Source organism: Rhineura floridana, chromosome 6, assembly GCF_030035675.1.
Source record: "Rhineura floridana isolate rRhiFlo1 chromosome 6, rRhiFlo1.hap2, whole genome shotgun sequence".
Classification (NCBI taxonomy): domain Eukaryota; kingdom Metazoa; phylum Chordata; class Lepidosauria; order Squamata; family Rhineuridae; genus Rhineura; species Rhineura floridana.
This window is the reverse complement of record NC_084485.1, coordinates 15,575,122-15,591,761: the sequence shown is the minus strand read 5'-3', so window position 1 is coordinate 15,591,761 and position 16,640 is coordinate 15,575,122. Positions and strand designations below refer to the sequence as shown.

The 16,640-nt window shown below is 39.2% G+C and overlaps 1 protein-coding gene across 2 annotated transcripts in view; it reads left to right on the top strand.

The window, feature by feature from the left end:
* Positions 1-16,640, top strand: part of OSBPL2 (oxysterol binding protein like 2) — a 105,306-nt gene that overhangs the window by 39,482 nt on the left and 49,184 nt on the right. The window contains exon 3 of one of the 2 annotated variants that reach the window (XM_061631092.1): positions 11,262-11,348. The exons of the other annotated variant lie outside the window; for it this stretch is intronic. The gene's annotated coding sequence lies outside the window, so the exon portion shown is untranslated. The remainder of the gene's footprint in view (positions 1-11,261; positions 11,349-16,640) is intronic. 2 annotated transcript variants of the gene reach the window in all.

The window sequence follows — 16,640 nt, the reverse complement described above, 5'->3', positions numbered from 1 at the left end:
TGGAAGCTGGGACTTTGTGGACATTGCGACTGCAACTCCATGATTGCGGAAGAATGCTTTCCAGTTCCTGAAATGACACAAATTACTCTGGAGTGAGCGCAATAATTTCTCCAGAGCAACTTTTGTCATTTCAGAAATGGGAAACCGCATATAGCTCCCACGTATAGGTGCATGTGCAAACCGAAAATGGGGTGGCTATGAGGGCTTTTAGGGGTGAAAAAAGTACCTCTCTAAGGCTGCAGTTCTGTATTCAATTACTTGAGAGCAAGTCCATTGAACTCCATGGGGCTTGCTTCTGAATAGTCATGTATAGAATTCCAGTGTTAGTCTTCTTTCAGGGGGTTAGCAATAAAGCATGATGCAAGAGTTATCCTTGCAAGTCAGGAGATGCAAATCAGTTTGCTAACTAAGTTACCGTAGTTGCCTCCTATGCTGTTTCCATTGCATTGATAACTGGAAAGTATTGGAAAGGAAGGCATAACTCAACTAATGATGCATGTAGCACATGAGATACTGTAGAAAAGAGGGATGGGTAATTGGAAGAAATAATAATGTCAGATAGCACAATGTATAGACTTATAAGAATGTACTAGTCTGTATTTTACTGAAGTACTGTAGACCCAAACTGTAGACCAAATGTTCCCAGACTTTTTCCCCACGGACCACTGGGGGTCTTGGTGCACCACTTAATGATTTTTCTGCACGTAGTAGCAGTTGTAATGTGCTGTGCCAGATGCTGCATGGTTTTTAATTGTATATTTATTGCTACTGTAATTTCTTATATATTGTGTTCCACAGAATTCAAAATTTAATGCAATAAAATACAAGAAAGAAAAGAGGCAATTAAAATCAATATGAATAGTTAACACAGTGGAAGTGCTGCCTCCCATCTTCAGTCCCACATCCACAGACACATCATAGACCACTTGAATGAAGCATGTGGACCACTGATGTTCCATTTGGGAACCCCTGCTGTAGAACATTATATGTTATAGCACGAATGGCATAAGTGTATTGTATTTTGTCTGTGTGGAAAAGGTTGGACTGCATCTAGAATTCTAAAGGTAGAGCTACACCTTCCATAAGAGATCCTGAAGAGATAAGGCATAAACTTATCATTGACCACTCCTATTCCACCATAACACTACGGAAAGTTTAGGCCAAATGTAGGGTTTGAACATTTGAGCTTCAGTTCTTAAAACATTTTTTTCTTGGAAGTTGATGTCTTTTGAGTTCACGGAGACTTCCAAATAAGTGTGTTTAAAGTTGAAGCATTCAAAGAACCTCTGCTAGGGATTTGTTTGATTCTTGAGGTGCTTCACTGACTGAAGTGTCTCTGCTGTGATACCTTTCTGCAAGTTTCAAATTAGGCCAGAATCTTACCATTTGAATAGAATAGAATGTGCTGCTGAGAACAAGCACACATTCTGCAATAATGAGAGAAATCATTTCTAATAGTGAACTCAGGTAATGAGTGCTGGCAGAACCACTGAGAAACAAAAGGGGAGGTATTGGCATGGTCTGGGGAACCAGAGGATACACAGAAGTACAAAAATGTTTTAGGGAGACATATAAGGAGACAATGACCCCTTTTCCCAAAACAGCCCAATAAGGGCTGAATTTAGTAGCCAAGGAATGTTGACTGTCAGTTGGAAAATAAAACAAAGGACTTCCTGGAAGATTGCTCCGCCTGTGGCTGCCTCTGACAGAGCTCTGTCTCAGAGGAAGCTTTTTTCAGTTTAAAATCAGTCAAAAGGGAACTTTGACTGGTGTAAATGTTCTCCCAGGCAAGGGTGAACCGAATAGATTATCCACAGAAACTTCGTTGGGCTGTCGGTGGCTGGAATTGATCAGGAATTCCCTGGGAAAGGAAGGCATACCTAGCAGCCGAGGACGGAGTTAGGACTTCCAGCAACCTGGGCTGAAAAAAAGCGAGACGTTTTTTCTTTTAAACGATCCACAACGGGCGAGCTTTCTTCTGTCTAATCTTATCATTTGGCTTAAATTACTACTGTAAAAGAGATTTGTTTTAGAATCAGCAATTAAGATACCTGGGTGAGTTACACTTCTCTCTTTTATACAAGGAATTAAGGAGGAGGAAAGAAAATTTAAAAAGCTTATCTTATTTTTTATGGCAAAAAGTAGGCCTGAATTTGGAAACTATAAAGATTAAAACGGATGAGGGGCAATTTATCCGAAGAGAAAATCTGATTTAGATGATTATTTGATTGATATATGTCTGGGACTACTTTTTCTTGGACTACTTTCTTTAGACGAATCTGCTGTTCGTGTATGTTACTAATTGTTCGGCGCTGTGAACCAAATTTGTTTTGCATTCTTGGACGTGCGGGAGATAAGAACTGTGCTGGCCAGATGTCAACAGGCCTGGAATATTAACTCCCTTATTGCTGGAAAAAGAAGCAAATTACTCTTTACTTGGGAATTGTGGCTGTATTGGAAATTTGAAGGGTTTTTTTTTTTCAGCTTTAAGAATGACAATCAAAGAAGTGGCAGAGACCCTGGATGTACCCCTGGAAGGGTTTTCCCCTCTGGATATGTTTCAGAAGATAATGGATGAGATTAAGATAACGAAACAAGAACTGGGACAGAGTAGACAAGAGATGGCAACTGAATTTGGTAAAGTGAAACAGGAGTTGAAAGAAATAAAGGATTATATGAGGAAAGAAGCAGATGGACAAGCAATAGAATATGAAAAAGAAATTAAAGGGAAGGAGCAAATTCTGGAGATTGGATCAGATATATCAAATGTGGAATTGGAAAAAGATTTGGACTTTATGGCAAAAATTGAAGGGAGGATGCAAGTCCTGGAGATTGGAACAGATTTATCAAGTGTGGAACTGGAAAAATACTTGGAGTTTGTGGATCCTGGAGATAAAGATTACTGTTTGGAATTCGGCGTTGTCCCTGGAGAAATTGATGAAGATATCAGAGATAAAGCTATCAATGTTTCGATGGAATTTCTGGACTGGAATGATTTGATGGAACTTGAAATAGATAAAATTTATAGAATTAATTCCAGATATGTGACAATGGAAAAACTCTCAAGAGATGTGCTAGTGCATTTCGTAAAAAAGAGGAACAGAGATATGACTTTACAACAATATTTCAGCAACACATTCAGAATTGATGGCAATGAAATATTTGTGATGAAGGAAATTCCCATTAGACTCTTACTATATGACTATGACAGCAAGATTATTATGGGTGCAAGGATGGAAGTTGGAAGATGGAATTAACACTGATAATGGAAAAATGGCTATTGAAATTATTGGTCCTAGTAGACTTGATGAGATGGATTAATTGACATGTTTATTTGAAGAAAAATCGAGGGATATATTTCTCAAGGAGTGGAAACCTCTCTTTGACTCTTTGCAGAAAGAATAAAGTGATGTTAATGAGATTTGATGATTAATTAAGATAACTACTGGAGGAAAGTGATTTTGTAATATATTAAGAGACAGGTTTGTTATATATCATAGACCTATAACTGATCTGCAACAAATCGGAAGTCAACATTTTATTTTATTGTTTAATTTGTTTTTTTGGTTTTGTTTTGTTTTGTTGGAAAATTTGAATAAAATTAATGATAAAAAAAAAGAAAATAAAACAAAGCTGGGGTTGAGGGAATAGAATGCCCTGCTTGAGCCTCTAGTTAGTATAGGATAATATAGTATCCTGGAGGAGGATGTGCAGACCCTCTGGAACTCTGAACAGGAACATTTCTACTAGGAGGTGAGGAAACATTGCAACTTTTTGTTAAAGGTCCAACTTCTATTTTGGATTTTTTCTGAAAGTTTATTCCTTAATATCTTTATATGTGTAACACATAAATTCAGAGGCCCACAAAAATGGTTGTCAGTACCAGCTGTAGATTTGGTGCCTTAAAGACCAGCAATGAAGTGCTAGACCTTATTAAAACAAACCCTACCAAACCAGCCCACTCAGTCAATTATATGCTTGCAAGAGGACTCAAAAGGGGAGGTATTGGTCTCACTTGGGAGGGACTAACCCTTCGCTGTTCTGTTTCTCAGGAATGTACACAAGAGCCTGAAAGTGCTGTTTGGGGTACATTTTTCAAAAATAAAAGAGGGGCAGGGCATCATCTCTTGTTTTGTGTTCTGATTTGGAGAAAGTTAGAAGCTGTGTGAGTCTTCTACCGTTTTATCTTCTAATCTTGTGTGTGAAATGAGATGGTTACTTCATACCAGGTAGTTAGGAAGATCAGAAGCTGTGGGAGAGACATCCACAGCTTTCAATTTCTGGGGATGGGTGGGAAGAAAGTGGAAAGTTGGTCGCTTCATTCTTCTGAGTTTTCTGTGTGCCAGAGGACTTTGAGGAAGGGCAGGGTCACTGATAACCAAAAACCATTGTTGTTGTTGTTATGTGCCTGCAAGTCGATTATGACTTATGGCGACCCTATGAATCGGCGACCTCCATGGGCATCTGTCATGAACCACCCTGTTCAGATCTTGTAAGTTCAGGTCTGTGGCTTCCTTTATGGAATCAATCCATCTCTTGTTTGGCCTTCCTCTTTTTCTACTCCCTGCTGTTTTCCCCAGCATTATTGTCTTTTCTAGGGAATCATGTCTTCTCATGATGTGTCCAAAGTATGATAACCTCAGTTTCATCATTTTAGCTTCTAGTGACAGTTCTGGTTTAATTTGTTCTAACACCCAATTATTTGTCTTTTTTGCAGTCCATGGTATGCGCAAAGCTCTCCTCCAACACCACATTTCAAATGAGTTGATTTTTCTCTTATCCGCCTTTTTCACTGTCCCAACTTTCACATCCATACATAGAGATTGGGAATACCATGGCCTGAATGATCCTGACTTTGATGTACAGTGATACATCTTTGCATTTGAGGACCTTTTCTAGTTCTCTCACAGCTGCCCTACCCAGTCCTAGCCTTCTTCTGATTTCTTGACTATTGTCTCCATTTTGGTTAATGACTGTGCCGAGGTATTGATAATCCTTGACAAGTTCAATGTCCTCATTGTCAACTTTAACGTTACATAAATCTTCTGTTGTCATTACTTTAGTCTTTTTGACATTCAGCTGTAGTCCTGCTTTTGTGCTTTCCTCTTTAACTTTCATCAGCATTCGTTTCAAATCATTACTGGTTTCTGCTAAGAGTATGGTATCGTCTGCATATCTTAAATTATTGATGTTTCTCCCTCCAATTTTCACACCTCCTTAATCTTGGTCCAATCCCGCTTTCCGTATCATATGTTCTGCATACAGATTAAACAAATATGGTGATAAAATACACCCCTGTCTCACACCCTTTCCGATGGGGAACCAATTGGTTTCTCCATATTCTTGTCCAGAGTATAGGTTGCGCATCAGGAGAATCGGATGCTGTGGCACCCCCATTTCTTTTAAAGCATTCCATAGTTTTTCATGATCTACACAGTCAAAGGCTTTGCTGTAGTCTATAAAGCACAGGGTGATTTTCTTCTGAAATTCCTTGGTCCATTCCATTATCCAACGTATGTTTGCAATATGATCTCTGGTGCCTCTTCCCTTTCTAAATCCAGCTTGGATGTCTGGCATTTCTCGCTCCATATATGGTAAGAGCCTTTGTTGTAGACTCTTGAGCATTACTTTACTTGCATGGGATATTAAGGCAATAGTTCGGTAATTACTGCATTCTCTGGGATCCCCTTTCTTTCGAAGTGGGATATATATTGAACGCTTCCAGTCTGTGGGCTATTGTTTAGTTTTCCATATTTCTTGACAAATGTTCTTGACAAATGATTCAGTCTCAGTGGCTTGTAGCAACTCTATTGGTATGCCATCTATTCCTGGTGATTTGTTTCTTCCAAGAATTTTAAGAGCAGCTTTGACCTCACATTCTAAAATTTTTGGTTCTTCATCATATGGTTCCTCCGTGAATGAATCTGTCATCCTGTCATCTCTTTTATAGAGTTCTTCAGTGTATTGCTTGCATCTTCCTTTTATTTCATCTCGGTCACTCAGTGTGTTCCCCTGTTGATTATTCAACATCCCTACTCGTGGTTTAAATTTCCCTTTCATTTCTCTAATCTTTTGGAATAGGGCTCTTGTTCTTCCCATTTTGTTGTCCTTTTCTATTTCTATACAATAACTATTGTAATAGTTTTTTGTCCCTACGTACTAGTCGTTGTATTGTTGCATTTAGGGTTCTGACCGTGTTTCTATCTCCTTTTGCTTTTGCTTTCCTTCTCTCTTTAACCATTTTAAGAGTTTCTTCAGTCATGCATTGAGGTCTTTCTCTCTTTTTAACATGAGGCATTGTCTTTTTGCATTCTTCCCTGATAATGTCCCTGACTTCAGTCCATAGTTCTTCTGGTTCTCTGTCAATTAAATTTAAAGCCTCAAACCTGTTCCTTATTTGATCTTTATATTCTTCTGGGATGTTATTTAGATTGTATTTTGGCATTATGAGTGCTTTAGCTTTACTCTGATTTTCGATACGATCAGTTCATGATCTGTACCGCACTCTGCTCCTGGTCTTGTTTTTGCAGAAAGTATGGAACTTCTCCAACTTCTGTTTCCAATTATATAATCAATTTGATTCCAATATTGACCATCTGGTGATGTCCACGTGTACAGTCGTCTTTTAGGTTGCTCAAAGAATGTGTTGGCAAGAAACAAATCATTGGCTTCACAGAATTGAATAAGTCTTTCTCCTGCTTCATTTCTGTCACTTAAGCCCCATTTCCCCACAATTCCTAGTTCTTCTCTGTTCCCTACTTTTGCATTCCAGTCCCCCATGATTATCATCATATCTTGTTTTGGTGTGTGATCAATTTCCTCCTATACTTCTGCTTAAAATCTCTCTAATTCTTCTTCTGCGTTTGATGTTGGAGCATAGACTTGGATGATGGTTATGTTAATAGGTTTCCCATTTAATCTCATTGATATAACTCGCTCAGACCTTGCGTTGTAGCTCTTAATTGCTTTTGCTACATCACTTGCTGGGTACTAAACCAAAATTTGTGAACTGCTTTGTAGAATACATACACTGCTTTGCAGTAAAAATGATAAACTGTGTCTCACAGTGGTCATGTTATGATCAGTATCTGACAGAATGTTCCGACAGCCATGTGTTTCTCATACAAGCATATAAATACCACTCTGGGGGTAGTATAAACACTTGGATAAATGTGTGGCCCATAGGTTAAAGTGCTTTCTCTGAAACCAGGAAAATGGTTGGGATAGGGAACTTTCTCACATTGATTTTCAGAACCTTAAAGAGAGATTTCACAGCTTTTCTGTACAGAGTGTTCCATGCGAATGTCGTAGATGTAGTTATGTTGAAGAGCTGAGATTTGCCTTTTCATTTCTCATTTCCCTCATTTCTTCAAGGAGCTTGCCACACTTTTGATAGTGAAGCAGTGGCCATAGTAGAACTTTTATAATTTTGAGGCATCATCAAGGTGCAATAATGTTGGTACTCCAGGCCACAGAAGTGTCTGAATGCGGAGCCTGTACATTGAAAGTGGTCTAGAGACAAACCCTATTTTAGCCTCCATTGCCAGTGTTTAAAATGTTTTGTTTAAAATTTATATGCTGCTCTTGTCAAAAAAAGCCAAGGTAAAAAACATAAATATGTATGAATTTTCTTTTGTATCACAAATATGTCCAATACTGTGCTTTTAGAAGGACTGTGCTATTTGACCCTGTTTGCCCTTTAGTTGGTAATTCTAAAGTTGTTTCAGATGACTGAAGCACTATGGTAGACGTCTCAAGATGGGTGAGTGACACCTGAAGCAAGGATCCCTCAGAAGATCTATAACAAGTAGGAAGGCTGGTATAGGGAAGAATATTCCTCAAGATGCAGGCTGCTTCCGTGTAGGAGTTGGAAATTAATAGGCTCAGCAATCTGAGCAGTCAATTTTTTGCTGACCCAAAATGGGAATATAGTATTAGTGTCCAACACCTTTAAATGTGCACTTGCTCCTTTGGAATTTTGTGTGTAGTAACACAAATAATAGCTTGTTAAACATGATGTGCAACTACAAGGGTCATGTGTAAGCTTGTACAGCAAGAATTTGGAAGCTAGAAATCATAAAGTGTACTCTTTTGTACAGAACGCTGGGAAATTAAACATAACCCAGTCACTAGGTGTTTCCATATCTTAACATATGGACAGATGTAAAGCATGAAACAAAGTACAGAAAAGTTTACTAGCCCACACAGTAAGTTGGATTGCCAAGTATGCCTCAGGATGGCTTGAGCAGTGAAGGAATTTATACTTCACTCTGGGACAGTTGGTAATTGAAAGGCTGTTGGACAAAATGGGTTGGATTCAGACATAGTTATGCTAAAAATAGATCTATTGAAATGAATGGGATGTCAATTACTAATGACAATTAACCCATGGAATGGAAGTTTCCTCTGCCTGAGGAGAGTGCAAGTTGGATCACATGGTGGTGGGCTTATAGGTTCCTCACCCTTAACTAAGTGGAAGGAAAATCACACTGCAAAAATAATGAAAGAACTGACCCTGAGTAAATGCAATATTAAATGCAATTCATATATTGGTGCAGTTGATCAAGAGTTTTTTTTTTTTCCTCTCCCAAGGTAGAGAAAAATGTTTGGAATGTTTTCCAGACCATCCTTGCTTTAGTATGTGAACTGTGATTGCAATGTAATTTCAACATGTTTTAGGTGGCTGCTCTTGAGGCCCCAAGCAGCCCCGTGGAGATAGCTCTTTCCCATCATCTATTTAAATATTGCTTTTGTGTTCAAATGCCCAGAGTTTGGCTTGCCATGTTAAGGCTTATTCTTTGAGCCTTCTTTTGACCAAAGCTCCTTCATCTTATTCCCACTTGAAAAATGTTTGTTCCTTGAAGTGTCTTGACAGGTAGTATCTGGAGTTATTTTAAAGGACACTGATCCAAAAGCTCCCAACAGCCTTTATTTGAATATTTCATTTACCTTGTTGGAGCTAATTTAAGAATTTTTACTTAAGTTTGAAATGGCATTGTTCAACTTTCTAAGATATCTTGACATTAATAACATCTTGGACAACCTGTTTTATTACACTCATGAACCTTCAGGGATTAGTCAAGGAGGACAGAAAAGGCTGTTGTGTAGTTAACAAGTCTGCCTAAACCAGCCTTTCCCAACTAGTGGGCCACCAGATGTTGTTGGACCACAACTCCCATCAGCCTCAGCCAGCATTGCCAATGGTCAGGAAAGATGGGAATTGTGGTCCAACAACATCTGGTGGCCCACTAGTTGGGAAACGCTGGCCTAAACCTTTCTAGTTTTCCTTGGCTTTTGCTAAAACAGCTTATAAACAAGAAAGCTGAACATGTGTTCATGTCTAGAGCTGTCTGATTCCTTTGCTGTCCTCCCCCCATATTGGGTTTAGATCCTTGTCTCTTGAGCACAGAAGTGGGGAACCTTTTTGGCTCCATAGGCCCAATCCTTATTGGGATCTGCCTTGTGGGCCAAATTTGACAGGTGGGTGGGGCTGCCCATCTGTCAATCACATGATATTATGATGTTGCATAATTGACAGGTGGTGGGACTGTCCACTTGTCAATCCTTTGTGCTTCTCTGAGATCAGGCAGAGACTTGCAAAAGCTGCTTCCAAGTTGGAGCCTTAAAAGAACAGCACAGGGAGACTTGGAATAGGTTTTAAGACAGCCCCTATGCTCCGAGTGAATGGGAGCACAAAAGCTGTCTTAAAAGCCTTTGCAAAAGCCTGTTTGAAGTATCTCACGTGTGTGAGCTGCTTCAAAGGATGCTTTCGCACAGTACTTTAATTTCCACTCAGCTGATGAGTGGAGATTAAATCCTGCTGCCTTAGCTGCACAATTTTGTTCCCTTTGGGAACATGATCATGAAGCCAATGGAAGATTAAAGCCTTTTCTTGCGCTCATCAGTTGATGGGTGGGTGGATGTGGTTTGGGGGAAATGACTTTGGGGGCCAATTGGGGCTCCCTGAAGGGCCATGATTGTCCTGGAGGTTCCCCACCTCTGCTTTAGCAGTTAAGTGTTTTGTTTTGCTGTATTTTTTCAATTTCTGGTTTGTTTTGTTCAGTCTCTAAAACTTATTTGTTCTTTTTTGTTTTTGTTTCTATTTACCCTGCTTCACTGATTCTGTTAGTTCCCTTGCTAAAGCTATTTATCTCTGCTCCCTCCTTATCTGTCCTGGGTTTTCTTAGTCCTGATCCAGCCACACCCAGTGAGGTTCCAGTGGTTCCTTGATTACTATTTTCATTACTATTTTCATGTACCTCCTGGTGAGATCATGGGCCATTGCTGGGAAGGGATCCAACAGAATCTTGTAATAAGTCCGCAAATAGTACAGGTTACAGAATTTATACGCCAAATACAGTTGAGGGACAGAATACTCAGTCCTTTCTCCACCAGCCTGCTCATTCACCTTGATAAATTTCTTTCTCGCTTCTATGTGCCAGGCTGCCGCTTAAATATATTGCTGAACCAATAAGCATTTGGTTCCAGCTCCCATAGGATATTGACCCTTTGCCTCCTTTAAAAAATAAAAAATTAAGAGTACTTTACATGTACTCTTGATACATGTAAAGACAGAGACATGAACACAAATCAAACCCTTTTTAGAGTTTTGTGTAGATGTGTAGTAGGGTGAATGCAAGAGTTGGCTTATGCTTGGAGAGGACATAGACATTTTAATCTAAACTTGGATAGTAAATGTGCAAGAAGGTGCCGTTGTCTGTCCTAAATAGACATCTATTGTGATGGGGAGTACCAACTTGTTGAGTGTATCAGGCCAAAGATGGGTTACCTACCACATTGTGACCTGAATTGAAAGCTGCATGTTCTGCTTCATTTGCAAATTATTTCTGTAGCTGTTCCGGAGAACTAAAATAAGCAAATTACACTTTTAGGTTGTGTTGGTTGAGAGAGAATCTCTAATGCCCTTTTGATGAATTTCTGCTCTCATGTTTGCTTAAGAGGCATGGCCTTCAGAGGTCAGGTTGGGAGGATTACACCAGCTCTGAAAAATCTCACCTATTTATTATCTGTTTGTTCACCCAGACAAAACTATCGCTGAAAGTGAAACTAGTTTTCACATCACACGAGAATGGATTAGTTCAATGCTGCTCTGAGAAATCTAGTCTATTATATGGGATGTATGAAAGGTTGCAATGAATTTTTGCAGAGAAAGAGTAAACTATTTTATATTTCAACCTCTTCAATGCTTTCTTGAGGATTTGGGGTCTCTAATACGTTTCTCTCTTCCTTATACCCACCAGATCCAACTGTGAATGTCACTTACAACCATACAGCGTACTCACAACATCTACACTGCCGTTGGTTCACTGGAATAAAATATTTGATCAGTAAGCTAGGACATCTTAGTAAGCTATGTACTTCTTACTGGTGTAAATGATCTTACATAGTTTTGATGAAATCATCAATCAATCTGTACTCTAGCTGAGCAAATTTCTAGTAGGACTGCTTCTTTCCTTGATATGGATTAAAAAAGAGAGAAAGGTATCATTTAAAAACTTTATTGTTGAATCCTTATTAAACCTGAGGTAAATGCAGAGTTAAGTTAGCACCAGAGAAACCTTTTGTTTGTAGTTGGATTCATGGATTTTTAAAAATGAGCAACAATTACATAACATAGTTGTATCCCCTCTTTTTGTATTTTTTTGGGAAAGTAGCTTTCCAAACTTGCAGAAGAGAGAATATAGCTTAACCAATACAATGAACAAGAAGGAATATTTTCTCATTTTTATTTTTGTTGGCAATATTATATGATTAGCAGTTATAGTTATTGGAACCTATACAACAAAATGAGAAAAAGATTTAAGAAAGTTCTGTCAGATGGAATATGGACACTTCAGAACAGGTTCACAGTTTTCATTTGGCCAAAATGTAAGGAAAATCTATCTTAAAATGGAAACCCAATAATATTTTACCCCTTGGGAGCTCTACATAATATATAATACTTTTAATGAAAATTTTTGGTTTTGTCATAACAAAAAGAAGTTATTCACATGTAGTAGAAATGTCCAAGGATCTAAAGACACTAGAATATGATAGCTCAGACAATCGGCAAAGAAAGGCTGAATGTGAAGGGCTGAGGGAGGATTATTAATGAGTGATATCCAATTGTGCCCATCCATGAACAGAACAGACTTCTAGGAGCTTAGGGACTGCTTTATACTGAGACGGGTCATTGGTCCATCTAGCCCAGTGTTATCTGCACTGACTGGCAGCAGCTCTCAAGGGTTTCAGAGAGGGCTTTCCCCCAGCTCTACCTGGAGTTGCTGGGAATTGGACCTCTCTGAGACCTTCTGCACTGACAGCAGATGCTCTACCACTAAGCTACAGTCCTGCTGCTCATATAACAGCACTTGACCTCTCCTCTGCAGCTCTCTATATATCTCCCAAATCTGCTCTGGAAAATTGGAGTGTCCTCTGGAACAAATTTGGGAGGGAGGCACAGGAGCTGCATGGATGAGGAGAGGAAGGGCGACATTGGATATTGCCCAATAATTTTCAGAAAATCTGCTATTGTAATACAACCAATTAGTGAAGTTGGAGATTGCCTGTATTTTACATATTATTAGAATACGGTCTATATTTTTTCTCATTACATGGTATGAAATCATTACAATTTAACACTGTAGTTTAATTTTTACATACGGATATATTTGTCTGAATGGAATCTTGTACTGTAACTGTAACAAGTTGTTCCTTTCTTATGTTTTAAGGATAAATACTTACAGCAATTTAAACCTTTTAAAAAGACAAATATGGAATATACTGTGTAAGGTATATCATAAATAGCCTGATTTCAGGCAGGAAAATAATCTGCACTGAAGCCTCTACAAGATCTCTGGGTGTTATAAGAGAAATACTCTGCTTGCTGGCTAACAAATGCTTATATTACTAAAGGTGTGGTGTATGCATTGGGAAAGGAATCTATTTATGGAGAACTAATCAGTATTATTCCTATTGCTTTTTGTAGTCCATTTGCTGCCTTTCATATTTATGGGCTTTCTTCTCTGATTTTTGAAAAGGAAACAATTAAACAAGTGTTTCTGTTTCAAAATCATCTGATCCCATAAATATGACAAGCTGCAAATTGGCCTCTTAAAGGTTTTAGGAATAATACTGATTAGTTCTCCATAAGTTGGACCCTTTTTATTGTAAAGTGCCCTATGTCAGCCTATGGCATACTATTTCATTGCCAAAAGCTAAGCAGTTATCATGCTTTGTGAAAGACAGATCATGATCTAATTTATTCAGGTTCCATTATACGGTCCACACTAGCTCACTGACCAAACCAAAATCCATGGGAGATGAGCATGCGTACCATTTTGATTGTTTAATTTTGTTAACAGACTCGTTCATAAAGTACTTGGAGAGCAGCAGAGACAAGTTGGAATTTTTCAAGAAAATGGAATGTTACTGAAAGAATATATAACACCAGGAACAATGACGTAGTTTAACTATGAGGCTTCCCAAAAGGAGGGAAAGAAAGGAGACGTGGTGCCACTGTGCCATGTGGTGTTTGGCTTTTGGAAGGGGAATTGCAATTGGAGAGAGAAGGGGGGAAATCAGAGGAGCAGGAAACTTGAGGAAGGGGAAGCTCAGGGAGATGCTGGAGACTCTGGAATGGGGAAGAAGGGCAATATAGTGACCAGACTATCCTGTTCCAGATATAGCTGTAACTGGTGTATGAAACAAAGCTTGTAAGAGGCACCCCTTGCCACTGTGGTTGCTTGGGCCTCTAATGACAGCGTGGAAACAGGTGGAAATGCAAAACATGGGACTTATGTAGAAACAGGCTTGAGGTAATAAGAGTTATGAGAGGGCAGCTTCCAGGAACAAAGGAAGATGATTATTCTTTGTTTCACAAAAGGAGTGATGGACTGTAGGTTGGACTGTGGGACGGATTTACAGTACTTCTTATACAGTATCTTCAGTAGGCAGTACAGTGAGACTTGATTAAGATTGGGACCAGAGGCAGGGAGGATGTTTATGGTCTCTGGAGGTCCCACACTATCTGAGTAGTAGGTGGGGATTGTTCCCTTGCCCGTATCAATGGAGGGTTTTCATTGGGGAAGCTTGAGTATACTTACAACCTATGCAGCCAACTCTTTCAGACAAAATGGAACTTTTTGGAGCCAAGATGTTAGGGAAATATTTTAAATGACAGAAGAACGTTGCTGTCCTGACAGCACTACCTCTTAGCTGTGTAGTTAGAGCTACATACTTCAGTTCAGAAAAAAAATGGCCAGGATCCAAACCTTCATTTTCAGGATTCCTCTCATGTATGGGACCTTTTAAGTTTCCTCATTCTAACAGCAACTCTGTGAGTTCCCCCAAGAGCCCATAGGTTACAGGGGCACCTATAGAACACTGTTGTTGTTATGTGTCTTCAAGATGATTATGACTTATATTGACCCTATGAATCAGTGACCTCCAAGAGCATCTGTCATGAACCACCCTGTTCAGATCTTGTAAGTTCAGGTCTGTGGCTTCCTTTATGGAATCAATCCATCTCTCCTTTGGCCTACCTCTTTTTCTACCCCCTTCTGTTTTTCCCAGCATTATTGTCTTTTCTAGTGAATCATGTCTTCTCATTATGTGTCCAAAGTATGATAACCTCAGTTCCTCAGACAATATCACCCTTCTCCTGTGTGAGTAAAAGTGCTTTCCATTGCACATAACGGAGGGTTGGACTGTAGTCTTATATTCATAATATGCTTGTAGCATGCAATAGTAGGTTTCGAAAGCAGACGTTTAAATTATACTAAGCACTCCTGTGGTTGCCAACAGTAGTTATGATTTACTTTTGTAGTGGTTAGGACAACCTTTCCACTGGCTTTTGACAGCTGCCCCATCAATTGCCCAGTGGACTTCTGGAACAGCAGGCTCACTAGGATCATAAGTGCAATTTTCAATCTCTCTTCCTGTTTTGTGAATGCAGATGCTGCTAGTTTATGACAGGCCTGAAGCAGGAAGGAGGACAGCTAGATATGACACAGTTTTTGCTCAGCATGCAACAAAACTTGCTGCTGTAATGATATGGACACCTGCACAGGCACTGATCTTGCTTTTTAAACCACTCTGACCAATGGCAGCGTAATCTGCAGCCACTGAGTATGTGTGCTATTTTTCTTTCAATGCTCTTTTCAGCAACTCATGCCCCAAACTGCTTTTTCAACTTTGTGGAGATTAAGGCTGTATTTATACATCATGCTAAGCCATAGTTTAATACTAATGTCCCTTCAAGCTTTCCCGTCTTCCCATGTTGCCAGGAAGAGGGATTTGTAAGCTTTCCCCGCCTCTTTCCCTTAACTGTGGTTTGTCAAGTGTGAAGAACTGTGGGTAGCGCTAATATGAGTTTCAAACAAACTTGAAATCATGGGTTATGAAGTTAATGTTAACCAAAATTTTGAGGCCTTGTGACATGAGAAGCAATGCGTAACAAAAAGGTGCCCTCATCTGTGTAGAAGGGGGAGATTGCAAGCTCAGGAGTATGGTAGGCTTGTCCACATTGCACTAAATAATGGCTTAGTGTGATAGCTGAACCTGGCGAATAAAAGCTGTATGGGAGCTGTAGAACGAACTGCAGAGAAGAAACTCAGAAAATTCCAGGACAAATCAGATGCGTGCAAGCATAGCTGGTATACAGCCCATAAATTGATCATAAATGCTGGCAATCATTTCCATCTTACTAAGCAACACACTGTATTCCCCTGTATTTTTTCTGGCATACCTAATTTTGCTTTCAGTCTTTGCTTGTCCTGGACCCAGAAGCAGAATGAACATTTCAGTTGAGTTGCCTGCTGTTGTTTTGTTTTGAACCCCTGCAACACAACTTTATGTTAACTTAGGGAGACATAACATGACACGGTTTAAGAACCTTGGATGAATTTTTTATAGTCGACCTTGAAACACTTTTGCACGAGATTACTACAATTTAACATCGGATTAAAAATCTGCAAGTAATGAGAATACTTTTTCAACAGTTGTAATGTAATAATTGCAACTAGGGGTGTGGCTTGTAGTCTGTGGCACTTGCTGAGCTTTTATCAAAACATGGGAGTGGTAGGTAAAAGGACATAGTAAACAAAGGGGAGGTGTAGAATATTCCTCAGCTTTGATAGTTCTGGTAAACAAGGAGTTTCTTGAAGTTTCCTGATGCCTAAATCTGGAAGATTTGTATGATGCACAGAAGAGCTCAGCATGTACCAGATGAATATTGTCTTCATTTCTGGAAGAAAAACAAAAAGAATGTGTAAAACTCCTGGGTCAGGTTCAGTAAACAAATCTTTTGAAGAAAAGGGACTAGATTGTGCTGAAATATTACATCAAGAATATGGATTACTTACTTCTGAAGTTCTTTCTGGAATTTCTGCAAGATGAATAATCTAATTAGGACTTCCAGTTTTACCCATTAACATAAGTCTGCTAAATTCATATGTAATAGGCAAATAGCTTGTGGTGCTTGAAACCATGGAGATAGGGATGTCTCTGTAATGGCACCATTTCATTGGAATACCCTCTCCTGGGATGTTATATGCCTAGATTATTCTTTAGGTGCCAGTCAGACACACTTTTATTTGGTTTGAAAAAGCAACAGTCTTGTAGCATCTTAAAGACTAAGG